General features: G+C 32.7%; 1 pseudogene; it reads left to right on the forward strand.

Moving 5' to 3' along the window:
- Positions 1 to 93: 93 nt before the first annotated feature.
- On the forward strand, positions 94 to 6,179 carry LOC132036717 (cytochrome P450 CYP72A219-like; annotated as a pseudogene).
- The last annotated feature ends 6,247 nt before the right edge of the window (positions 6,180 to 12,426 follow it).

The following is a 12,426-nucleotide window of genomic DNA, read 5'->3' on the forward strand; positions in this document are numbered from 1 at the left end:
AATGTCCCCGCCCCCACGCCACACAACCCATTTAGATTAGTGAAAAAAGGATTCCTTTGACTTCCGGTCCTTTTTTTATACATAAAGTTAATTACGAGGAAGCAGCTGAGAGAAGCCATTTCATGGAGTACTTATCACTTCTGAGAAAAGAGATGCTGTACAGTTACAACATGATAGCAGCAGTCAGTGTTGCAATTCTATTGGTATATAAATGGAGAGTATTAAATTGGGCATGGTTTAGGCCAAAAAAACTGGAGAATTGCTTAAGGCAGAGGGGTCGAAAAGGAAATCCATACAAGTTACTCTATGGAGATTTAAATGAGCTGACAAAAAGCACAGTAGAAGCCAAGTCTAAGCCTATCAGTTTCTCTGATGATATAGCTCAAAGGCTCATCCCTTTTTTCCTTGACTCCATCAACAAAAATGGTACATTTCTCTTTCTTTATTTGTTAAATAGTTAAAAACACACCCGAGCTATTATTTTTTCGCCAATTTCACTCCGACTATCAGTTGTTCTCTTTTTATACTAAACTATCACCATCTATGTATTAAAACACGTATCGGAGTTGATTAGGTCAACTATAAGTTGTTTCCTTTTCCTATTTGAACTAAAGAACTAGATGTGTTTTAATACATAGATAGTGATAGCTCAAGTAGGAAAAAGGCAACAACCGGTAGTTTAGGTGTGAAAAAATGATAATTCAAATGTGTTTTTGACCATTATCTAAAAAATAAATAATTTTAAAAGCTAGTTTTTGGTGAACATACTTTTTGGTTTTTTATTTATGTAGTCCGTTTTCTTTTTCTTTTATGAGTGCCTTATCATATTAATGTTATGTCCACGATAAATATAAGCGGGGAAAAATCAAAGCAACTAAAATTTCGGTGTGTTCTTTTTAAAAGATGCCTAAAATCCAAATCATATCTGATTATTAAGATATTGTCTAATAACTAAGCCAGCTTATTCTGATCTTAGCATCCAAATATGTGTAACTTATAAATATTGTGTTACAAAATTATTTATCTGATGGAAAACACTCTAAAACTCTATAACAGTAAAAAGTTGGCGGTGATAATGGTAAGGTAGAGTAATTTTATGTGCTTGTTATGTTGTGATTTGATGGTGTTTTTGCAGTAATGGCTAGCGATAGTGACCATAAAGTAGTAGTAATATAGTGAAAGTAATTCTCGAGGTAATTGTTTGATGAAGGTGGTTGATAGGGGTGACATGGGATGAAAATTAATAGCAATGGTGGTAGGTGGCAAAGATAGTTGGAAAACATGGATAGTGATATAAAGTCAATCTTCACAAATTTATGTAAGTGTACATCATATTCATTGACTAAAGACTTTGTACATATATGAATGACTTACAACGCAATATTGAGATGAGATTGTCATATAGTTTGTACTGATCAATGAGGTGTTACCGCTGTCCCTATTACACATCCATGGGCTTGCTGAAAAAAATTATTTTTACAAATTATGGTTTGTGAATACATGAAAAGAAAAAAAAGAATTAAAATTTGAACCGAAAATATATAATAGGAACACTATATCATATGTTCCTATTACTCAATTGACAAGTCGTAGTTCAAGTTTTTAAATAAACTTTACCGCAAATTTAAAGGGTCGTATATGTATTAAGCCTAATTTTTAAGTCCAACTTCAAGAATAGGATCTCTCCCATTACAGTCTTCTTCTTTTTTCCACTGTTCGGTATCCACCCGACTAATTCGCAGCGTTCCACCTTCGGTTAAAGCGCTCTGTAACAAAGACGACTTCTTAGCCAGGGGACTCGAACTCGAACCTCTGGTCAATACGGTCTTTCTTGCCCAAGTTGACATTGTGCTTGATCCTTGAAGCATTCACCCAACCTTCAAGATTTTGTCAAAAGTATCCCTAAGTCTAACCGAACTTCAATTTCATCCTTTATATACTCTTATGAACTAGAAACATCCTCAAACTACGTTCTCTCCGTTCTTTGACTTTTAATTGGTCATTGATATTAATCTTTCAGTTATAATTTGTTATTTCAGTGGTCATTTTGTGGGCAATTAATCTTTATCATTGCTTTTATGGTAGACACATCGAGTTATCTGAATGAGCTGTTTGATTTATGATATTGGATTCGAAGAGTGAGTTGTGTAATGCCTATTACCTGTTTGGTAAAATGAATGACCTGTTTGATTTAGTTGTGAAATGCCTATTCCTTATTTGCTTCCATTAGTGATTTTGTTGTTGTTCAACAACAACAACAACATACCCAATATAATTCCACAAGTGAACGTTTGGGAAGGGTGGTGTGTACATATCTTATACCTACCTTGTGAAGGTAGATAGATTGTTTTTCATAGACCCTCGGCTCAAGTAAAGCATAATAAAAATATTATGGAAAGGAAAATACAGTAGACATAATGGAGAAGAGAACAATATAATAACAACACATAATATGATAATCAAAGCAAAAGAAATAACAACTGATAATAAAATCGAAGAACAAGATGGTATGTGATTGTTGTTGAAATTCCTTGGTATAAAATGGCTAATGGAGTCTAGTACTATAGCTTGGTTTTACAGTTATTTGCTGATGATTCTATTCTTTGCCAATTTAGATCGCACATAGTTCCTATTAGTTGAGAGACGACAAAAGATTTGACAGAACAAAAGAAGACCAGAAGCCCTAATTTTGCAATTGAAACCCGTTTGACTTTCGAAATGCGAAGGGTGCAACATAAATTGGGATAGAGTGATTAAACTTTTTTGATACTGTGTATAGAATTAAATCCGATTTAAAGAACACATGCCTTTGTTTCACCATTCTTTCTATGTAGTGCCTAGATTCCAAGTAGTGCAGCAGAGAAATGAACTTAACAATCATTGCATTTTGTATCCATCCTCAGTAAAATATTTTTATGGAAAGTGTTATTGAAATCATGAGGAAAAATTTAGAAATGTCCACCCTGTGTAAAAAAGAGATGCATGATAACATTAGGCCCATATGAAATTCCTTGTGGATTAAGGACATTAAATCATGAATTACATATAAGAAGAGACTCTAGTTAAAGATCCTTCTCTGTTTTCTTTCTTTTGTTTCACCCTCTATTAAGTTTTCTGTTTTCAATGAAAAAGAAGAAATTGCCTAAGTCTTAATCATCCAAAGGGTAGAAAGTCATCAGGACCTAGCTGCACAAACTATTTCTTTTTGCAAATTTCTTTTCATTGCTTTTCAATATTCATGCAAAGGTAAGAGTACTAGCATAGAAGTTACCTCCTAATGCAATGGCATTACTCTCTCTATCCCAATTTATGTGATATAGTTTGACTAGGTACGGAGTTTAAGAAAGAAAGGAAGACTTTTGAAACTTATGGTCTAAAACAAGTCATACACATTTGTGTGGCTGGAAATCATTTCATTAAGGGTAAAAGGGGAAGTTTTAAGTTGGATTATTTCTAATTATAGAAATATATCATTCTTTTTGAGACAGACTAAAAAAGAAAAGTGTATCACATAAATTGAGACAGAGGGAGTATATAAAAAGGGCAGCCCGGTGCACTAAGCTTCCGCTATGCGCGGGGTCCGGGGAAGGATCAGACCACAAGGGTCTATTGTACGCAGTCTTACCCTACATTTATGTAAGAGGTTGTTTCCATAGATCGAACTAGTTACGCCAAGGCTCCCTTCAAATGAATGTCATGGAAATATATATATATTTTCTTGTGCCATTACCAACCATATGAACAACTTTCACTTGCAAAAAGGCTTAGTAAAATCTTGAGATTTAGCTTTTTTTCTAACCCAAACCTGTTGCTCGCAGGTAAAAATTCTTTCATCTGGCTAGGCCCATACCCGGTAGTGTTGATCACAGATCCTGAACATGTAAAGGAGATTTTCACAAAGAATTATGTGTATCTAAAGCAAACTCATCCCAATCCATTTACCAAGTTATTGGCTAAAGGTCTTGTAAGCCTTGAGGAAGACAAATGGGCCAAACACAGAAAAATCATTAATCCTGCCTTCCATGTAGAGAAGTTAAAGGTTATATTCTCTTCTTATTCTTATTAGTTAATTTAGTAAACATGGTAAATTTCACATTCCTTTTACTTAAGATTGCAGATTGAGATGCCTTAACATTAGAAGTTATCCATTTATAAAAAGCACTGCTGGTTTTCTCATTTGTTTTGTACAGCATATGCTGCCAGCATTTTATCTGAGTTGTAGTGAAATGCTAAGCAAATGGGAGGAGATTGTTCCAAAGGAAACATCATTGGAGATTGATGTATGGCCAGACCTTCAAATGATGGCCAGCGAAGTCATTTCTCGCACAGCATTTGGCAGCAGCTATGAAGAAGGAAGAATAGTATTTGAACTTCAGAAAGAACAAGCTGAGTATGTAATGGAAGTAGCACGTTCAATTTATATACCTGGATCAAGGTACAGTAATCTATTTATCATATTTCCACGTTTATAACTTTTTGTGCTTGCAAAACCTTTCTTTGTCATTACAAAAGTAAAAGCTGGTCCTTAACAAATTAGTACATCATGAACTGTAGTCAGACTTTCTGCTAAAAGACTTTTCTTGTTTGCTTAAATTTGTTTGTATAGGTTCTAGCCTACTAAAATAAACAAAAGAATGCTGGAAATCGAAAAGGAAATTCAAACAACAATTAGGCGCATCATTGACAAAAGATTGAGGGCAATGGAAGGAGGGGAGAATAGTAGAGATGACTTATTAGGCATATTACTTGAATCCAATATGAAAGAAATTGAACAACAGGGAAGCAAAGATTTCGGAATGACAACAATAGAAGTGATTGAAGAGTGCAAGTTATTCTATTTTGCTGGACAAGAGACAACTTCAGTGTTGCTCGTATGGACAATGATTTTGCTGTGCCTACATCCCGAGTGGCAAGTACGTGCGAGAGAGGAGGTTTTGCAGGTCTTTGGGAATGATAAACCAAATCTGGAAGGACTAAATCGATTGAAAATAGTAAGAACTGTTTACAAGTTCTTTTCTTCCAACCTTTTTGATAGTATTATTTCTGTCCTCAATATATTGGTCCCATAGGACCCTCGAAGTTTATAAAAAGTAAGCTAAGAGCCCATTTTATAAAGAGGCAGTTATGCGTTTGGATAGAAGTACAAAAGTTAGCTTGTTTGGTAAAGAGGTGCCCATAAGCATTATTGTTAAATGATTAAAATGCCTTTAAAGTTAGTTATAAAAGACATCAATTAAAAAGTATTTTTACAAGGCGAAGGACGAATGACGGAAATGGAAGGAGAGGGAGTTGGTCGTTTTGTTTTGGGAAGGGTATCTATTGGATTAGCACCCAAGGGTGTGGCCTAGTGGTCAATAAAGTGGGTTGCAAATCGTGAGGTCTCAGGTTTAGTTTCTAGCAGCAACAAAAACACTAGGTGCTCATAAGCCAAAAGTTATAGGTTGATCACCCTAACTTATGATTTTTCTGCTTAAGCAATTTTCGTCTAACCAAAGTTTTATGTACTACTTTATCCCTAATATATTTTTAAATCCAGTATATACCTTTTTTTTTTTTAATAATCACGGTGTTCGGCCAGCTTGCACGCACATCAACTAATTCCACGAGATACCTCTCATTCTACTGCCATTTTTTTCATAGGTGACTATGATCTTGTACGAGACGTTAAGGCTATTCCCACCATTACCAACATTTGGTAGAAGGAATAAAGAAGAGGTGAAATTGGGGGAGCTAAACCTACCAGCTGGAGTGATACTCATTATACCCGCAGTCTTAGTACATTATAATAAGGAAATATGGGGTGAAGACGCAAAGGAATTCAAACCAGAAAGATTCAGTGAAGGAGTGTCAAAGGCAACCAAAGGACAATTCTCATTTATCCCGTTTGGCGGAGGACCTCGAATTTGCATTGGACAAAACTTTGCAATGTTGGAAGCAAAAATGGCAATAACTATGATACTTCAACGCTTCTCTTTTGAACTATCTCCATCTTATGCCCATGCTCCATTTGCAGTAGTGACTATTCATCCTCAGTATGGTGCTCCTCTGCTTATGCGCAAACTTTAAAATGGAATATCCATAAGAATGCTTTTATCCATAGGTATCTTCTGATGAATTTCTATGTTCATTTGGTTTGTCCATACATAAAATCAACAAAAACAACTACTGCTATGTTTCTTTAGTTGTCTATGTACTTTCTTGTTTTCTTTGGCCTGTATATAGGGCTCTCTTCATTTATGTCTCAACCTTTATATATCATAAAAGATGCATATAGTTTATTGGCAAGAAATTTAACTCGAAGTTCTTTTCATTTCCTAAAAATTCTAAATCTCACTCTACTTTATTCCAGAACTCCTACAATAGGCTTCGCCGTAACCAATTTCCAGCAGTTTAACCTCTGCAAATTGAGGATTTAATCAATTTTTAAAAATTTCTTAGAAAATTAGCGGTGGTCAAGACCTCAGGAATTAGTTTTATTTTGAAAAAAGGTTATGAATATTGCAAAATTAGTCATTCATAACCTTTGTTAAACTTCGCTTAAAAATGTAGCTTAATTATATACTCGTCATTTCTCTGAAGAGATCTAACTAGCATATTTTGATGGAACCAAGAGAGGACACAATCACACAACTAGTCTAGTTTAGTTTTTTTTTTTTGTTTTTTTTTTATTATTATTTTTTATAAGCAAAAGGGTAATTTAAACAATATTTATTCCATAACTTGGTTTTAACTTATACGCTGATGTCCTTTCTTAGTTTGATTTTTTCAAATCATTAGTGCAAAAGATAAATTTAAAACTATTGCGAAAAGGTTGGACGATAACGAAGATGATACAAATATAATGGCCAAACATTAAACATTAACTGTGTACAGCAAGACTGGGCTTGGCCGGACAAAATTGTGAAAAAAATATATATAGTAAAATTTACATAAATAGCTACCTTTTATTGGCTTCTAACTAGATATAACTATAAAATACAAAATTACTAAGCGTAGCTACTTTTCTTTAAAAACGCGCGTATTTATGTTTTTTTTTTTTAAATATAGAGAAATATAGTTAACAGTAAACACGCTCCAGTGAAATCAGGAGCTATTTATGGAACGGATTTTTTGAAATACAGTGAAATATACGGAAATATAAAATCAGGTTGAGTAAAAATAGACTATATTTTTGGAACAAATTCTTCTTTTTCTTTTTAAGTGGTAAGTTAAATTAAATCAACCATATTTCACGCATTCCATAACAACTCACTAATCTCTCTCAACTTTTATCACAATCAAAACTTTTTGAAATCAAAAACTACTAAAGATCTAAAAACTTCCAAATATAGAAAAATATACGCTGGAATACAATGAATTATGGTTGATTGTTTAAGAAATATAAAGTTGTAGTATGCGTATATACAATGGAATACAATGAAATATATCAGAAACTATTTCATAAATTAGAAATACAAAATGCAGAAATACATTGAAATACAAAAATCGTGAAAACAAAGTGGAGTAAAAATAGGCTCTACACCAAAAAAAAAAAAAACATTTAAATAAAGTGAAATAATACACTGAAATATACTGAAAAATTAGATATATTGTTTGTTGATATACAGAAATACACTGAAATATACTGAGACATTTTATCAAACACTTGGTGGGCATGAAGCTCCACAACTCTCATCAATGTTGTTTCTACAACAACAACTTATTCTCTTGCTTCTAGATGATGATACAATATCATATTGCTATAATCATTACTATTCTTCATCACTCATAAGATAAACAACACCACATGATTAGCAAACATAAGAAGAATTTTCCTCTTATTTCGGCCTATCCATAGAGATTTAGCAAACGAATTGTTATGGCTGAGCTTCGGCCATTGGCTGGAGATCCTCCACTGCTTTTCTTGTTGCCACTGGTGTATTTTTGCTTGGAGTATCAATATCCGCCATTAAAATGGAGAGTTAGAGCTTGTTGAAGATACTCTAACAATGGCTGAAAATATATATAAAAAATTGAATGAAAAGTGAAGGTAAAGACGATGAAATTTATGAACAATTGAAGAGAAATACAACAAATAACATAACGAAAATTAGTTACCTGTAGAGATTGGGTAACTGATAAGGAAGAAGAAGAAATCGTGCTAATTATGGTGAAGAATAATGGGAGTAAAATACGGTTGTGAATTGAAAATCTGAGAGAAAAATATTCGAAAAAAAAAGAGATTGTGGGTAAGTGGGAGAGTGGTACCTTATTTTTAAGGAAATACGTATTTTTATAGCAATCCATAAAAAGCAAGTTATAGATGGTAATTTGATAAATAATTAAATTGCCAAAAATAATTTTAAAACTAACTAGCAAGATTCCAAATTGATAATATGTCAGGTAGATGCACGTCAATCGCACCAAATAAATTAGTTATTTACTAGTAACACGTTTGTATATTTTACAAAGGATGCCTTTCATTCTCCTTAGTAGGCGTGATTTCATCTCATGAGATGAAATCCCAAATCATCAAAAAACATGATTTGAAATTTGAAATCATGATTTCAAAAATATAAATGTAAAATTTGACCCATACATTTATATTTTGTAAAAAAAAAGAACCATAAATTGATAAATATATTTACCAATCATGTTTACCAACCATTTGTATTAAATATTAATTCTTCGAGCTTGCGATGGTTGCCATGAATGTGGTAAAATACATTTACCAATTATGTTTATCACGTGAGAGGATTATATTAAAGAGTAGTTACATTACTATTCATGTTAAATTTTCTTTTTGATTGAACTAAAGTTTGATCAATTGATGTTTTATTTTTTTAGAAAGACCTTGTCCACTAATGAGAGCGTTTAATTTTATTACGAACTATGATTTACTCATTTGGTAATTGAAGATTGTATACGGCCGTGTGGTCCTCGCTTGTAGAATCCGCCTGATAAAAATTTGATGGTCTGGGTCACAACTTGTTCTTCGGGGGTTTTATATTTATAAAAAAGACTCGTAAACTTAATAAATCCAAATTGCATGTCCAAACGTTTAGATGAAATCAAGTATCCAAACTAACTCCTTACATAGCGAGTCTCAATATTTTGTTTCTTTTTGGGAAGAACCTCGTATTTGTCCCCTTAATTTACTCGCCATTGTTGTTAAAATTTATCTTATTTTGGTTATATCTCCGAGTGCCTCTTTTTTATATTTAATAAGTTGACAATTCAAATATCCTACATGTCAAGTTTATAATCACAAGATTTGTTGACGATAGTTTCTTTACCTCGATCTCGACTGCTCTTTTTATATTTCTTCGAGTAAGTTGACAATTGGCCAAATATCCTACATGTCAAGTTTATAATCACAAGATTCACGGGATATTTTATTATATTATACACATTTTAATTTCGTATGACGTTGGCTTGGGTTTTATCTTGACGTTGATTTCTCGTCGTTTTTATTTTCTAAACTTGTCACGTCTAGTCAAACTTAGACACTTAAATTGAAACGAAAGGGAGTATATTGAGAAGAGCAAATGAAAGGATAATAGAAGACTTGATTGATTTTGCTTGATGGTTTTTACTGAATGATCCTCTACATTTATGTGGGGATCTAAAAAGTAAACACACAAGAGGTAGAATTAATGTTAAACTTCTGAAATGTACACATATTAGTCCCTTCTTAGAGTACAATCTGAAGGAGAAAATACATTTACTTTGTTTTGTATTAAAAGATGAAATGGAATTTATTGGAATACAAATTTTGGTTAAATAAATTGTGAGATGAAATCTGACAAAAGACAAAAAATCGACAATTTAACATCACATATATCTCAAATCTCAACCAACGATTGTATGTGCATCATGTTTAGAGATTATAATTGAAAACTTAAAAAGGTAAAATATGTGGTCCCACTTTTTTTGGACATATATTTTTAGTAATGTGACAAAGTAGCATGGGACGGAGGGAGTAATTCATTTATTACTTCTTAAAGAACGTAAAAGTCAAAATAAACAAGTAAAAGTGCACGGAGAAAATAAATGTGTCGGAGAATTAAAATTGAAGTGCATCGTATGTATACTGCCAAATCCGTTCACGGACATGTGGGGATCTAGTCACACGAAGGTAGGGTAATGTTAAAAAATATATTTTCTTTTTTACTTGTCACTTTTAGCATATCGAAAAAAAAAACGACAATTTATCACATTTTTTCCTATTTTGCGTAAATAAGATAGTATTAATTATATTACTTTAATTTTTATCATTTTTCAAATCTAATAAAAATATGCACTAAATAATTAATATGCATACGGTACTCCCCTCACCGTTGATAAATTATGCACTTCGAATAAGACAATTTATTATTTCTTGAACAAAATCTAATAAAAATATGCACTAATTAATATGGGTAAGTAGGTATCACCTTTTATTTATTATTTGAAAAAGTCCAAAGTGGACAAGTAAAAGTGAATGGAGGATGTACATGAGAAGAGAATAAATATTTAGTACTATGACATAAGTCCACGTGGGATAAATAAATAGTTGGTTAAAGTGTATAATTTATATAACTTTTGGTATAAATATTCATTATTGTGTGAAAGTGTACAATTTATATAGCTTCTAGTACAGGTACTCAATGAAGTGTTAGTCCTCTTAAGGCACTTATATATATAATAGAACAGAAATATAGAATAGGTTCTATAGTCATGATTCAAATCAGTCCATTTTGATTAATTTCTCAATTTTTGGATCCGGTTGTAATAATAGAGAAGTAGGAAGACTTGATGATTTAATTTAGAAGGAGATTTAAACAAGCACATATTTGATAATTTTTTTCAAACTGTACATAAGAGAGGGGGGAAGGGAAATAAGGATGCGATAATTATAAGGTGGGAACAGAATCCTCAACCACTAGGTGAAAATACAAGTAGCTAGTTAGTCAATTAAACTACTAAGCTTTCCCTACTAAACAAGCATAGTAAGAACGGTTATAACTTTTTTTTTAAACAAAAACCCGCCCTAGGTAAAATATTCATGTTTTATGAACGCCGACTAACCTGAATTGTATTTTATAAGGGGAAAATAACACTCTTTGGCATTTTGGGTAAAGTATTTACCCGAAATGGCCATAGTTCTTTTATTTATTTATTTATTATTATTATTTTTTACATTTTGCAGCCTTCATCCCATTTTTCTTAAAAAATAATTACCCGAGATAGCCACCCCCCCCATATCAAACTCAAGATGTTATTTTCCTAACCCAAATCTCTTTCCCCAATGTTGGTGTTTTTTTTAAGGGTAAAGTGTGTATAAAACACATACATTATGTTACACACTTTTAACCTTTGTATAACAACGCATATACTTGTAGAAGTGTGTATAAACAGCACTCTTATACGTTATTATACAAGGTTTATACATTGTCTACGAGTGTATAAAGTTGTACATTGTTGTATAATGTTGTATATACAAAACTAACACCGTAATTTGTTGGGTCATAGGTTTGTAATTTAAAAATATGGCTACGCAAATATAATTTTATGTGCTAAATTGTACATTACTGAAATTCCCCCTTTTACAAGACTCATTAAAGGAAGGAAACACTGATAATTTTTAATTCTCAGAACTCGAACCTCGAAATCTCAAATTAAGGATAAATGGATCTTATCCATCCCATGAATGAATCAAAATACACACACCCCCAACCCCTGCCCCCCTTCCCTCACACTTACATTAGCAAGAAAGATTCCGTTGACTTCGTCTCATTTTTATACTGTCTATACGTAATTAAGAGGAAGCAGCTGAAAGAAACCTCACATGGAGTACTTATCACTTCTGAAAATGGAGATGTTAAGCAACATGATAGCAACAATGTGTTGCAATTTTATTGGTATATATTTGGAAAGTGTTGAATTGGGCATGGTTTAAACCAAAGAAAGTGGAGAAATACTTAAGACAAAGTGGTCTTAAGGGAAATCCATACATGTTACCCTATGGAGATTTGAAGGAGCTAACAAAAAGTGTCATTGAAGCAAAGTCTAAGCCCATCAAATTCACTGATGATATAGCTCATCCCCTTTTTCCTTAACGTCATCAACAAAAATGGTATGTCTCTCTTTTTCTTTTTTCTTTTTTAACTTACTAATTTTGTTCTTTGAAGAGAAGTCTTGGAGCAACAGTAAAGTTATCTCCGTTTGATCTATAGGTTACGGGTTCGTGTCGTGAAAGTAGCCACTAATTCTTGCATTAGGTTAGGTTGTGTACATCACACACCTTAAGATGCAGTCCTTCCCCGAACCCTGTTAGTGCGAGATGTTTTGTGCACCGGACTGCCTATTTTTTTTTTTTTAACTAATTTTTTTCTTTATGTGTCCCTAATTTTGTGTCAATTCTTTTTCTTTTGAGTGCCTTATCATATTAACAATTGTGTGCAC

The sequence above is a fragment of the Lycium ferocissimum genome, chromosome 11 (assembly GCF_029784015.1).
Source record: "Lycium ferocissimum isolate CSIRO_LF1 chromosome 11, AGI_CSIRO_Lferr_CH_V1, whole genome shotgun sequence".
NCBI classification, from domain to species: domain Eukaryota; kingdom Viridiplantae; phylum Streptophyta; class Magnoliopsida; order Solanales; family Solanaceae; genus Lycium; species Lycium ferocissimum.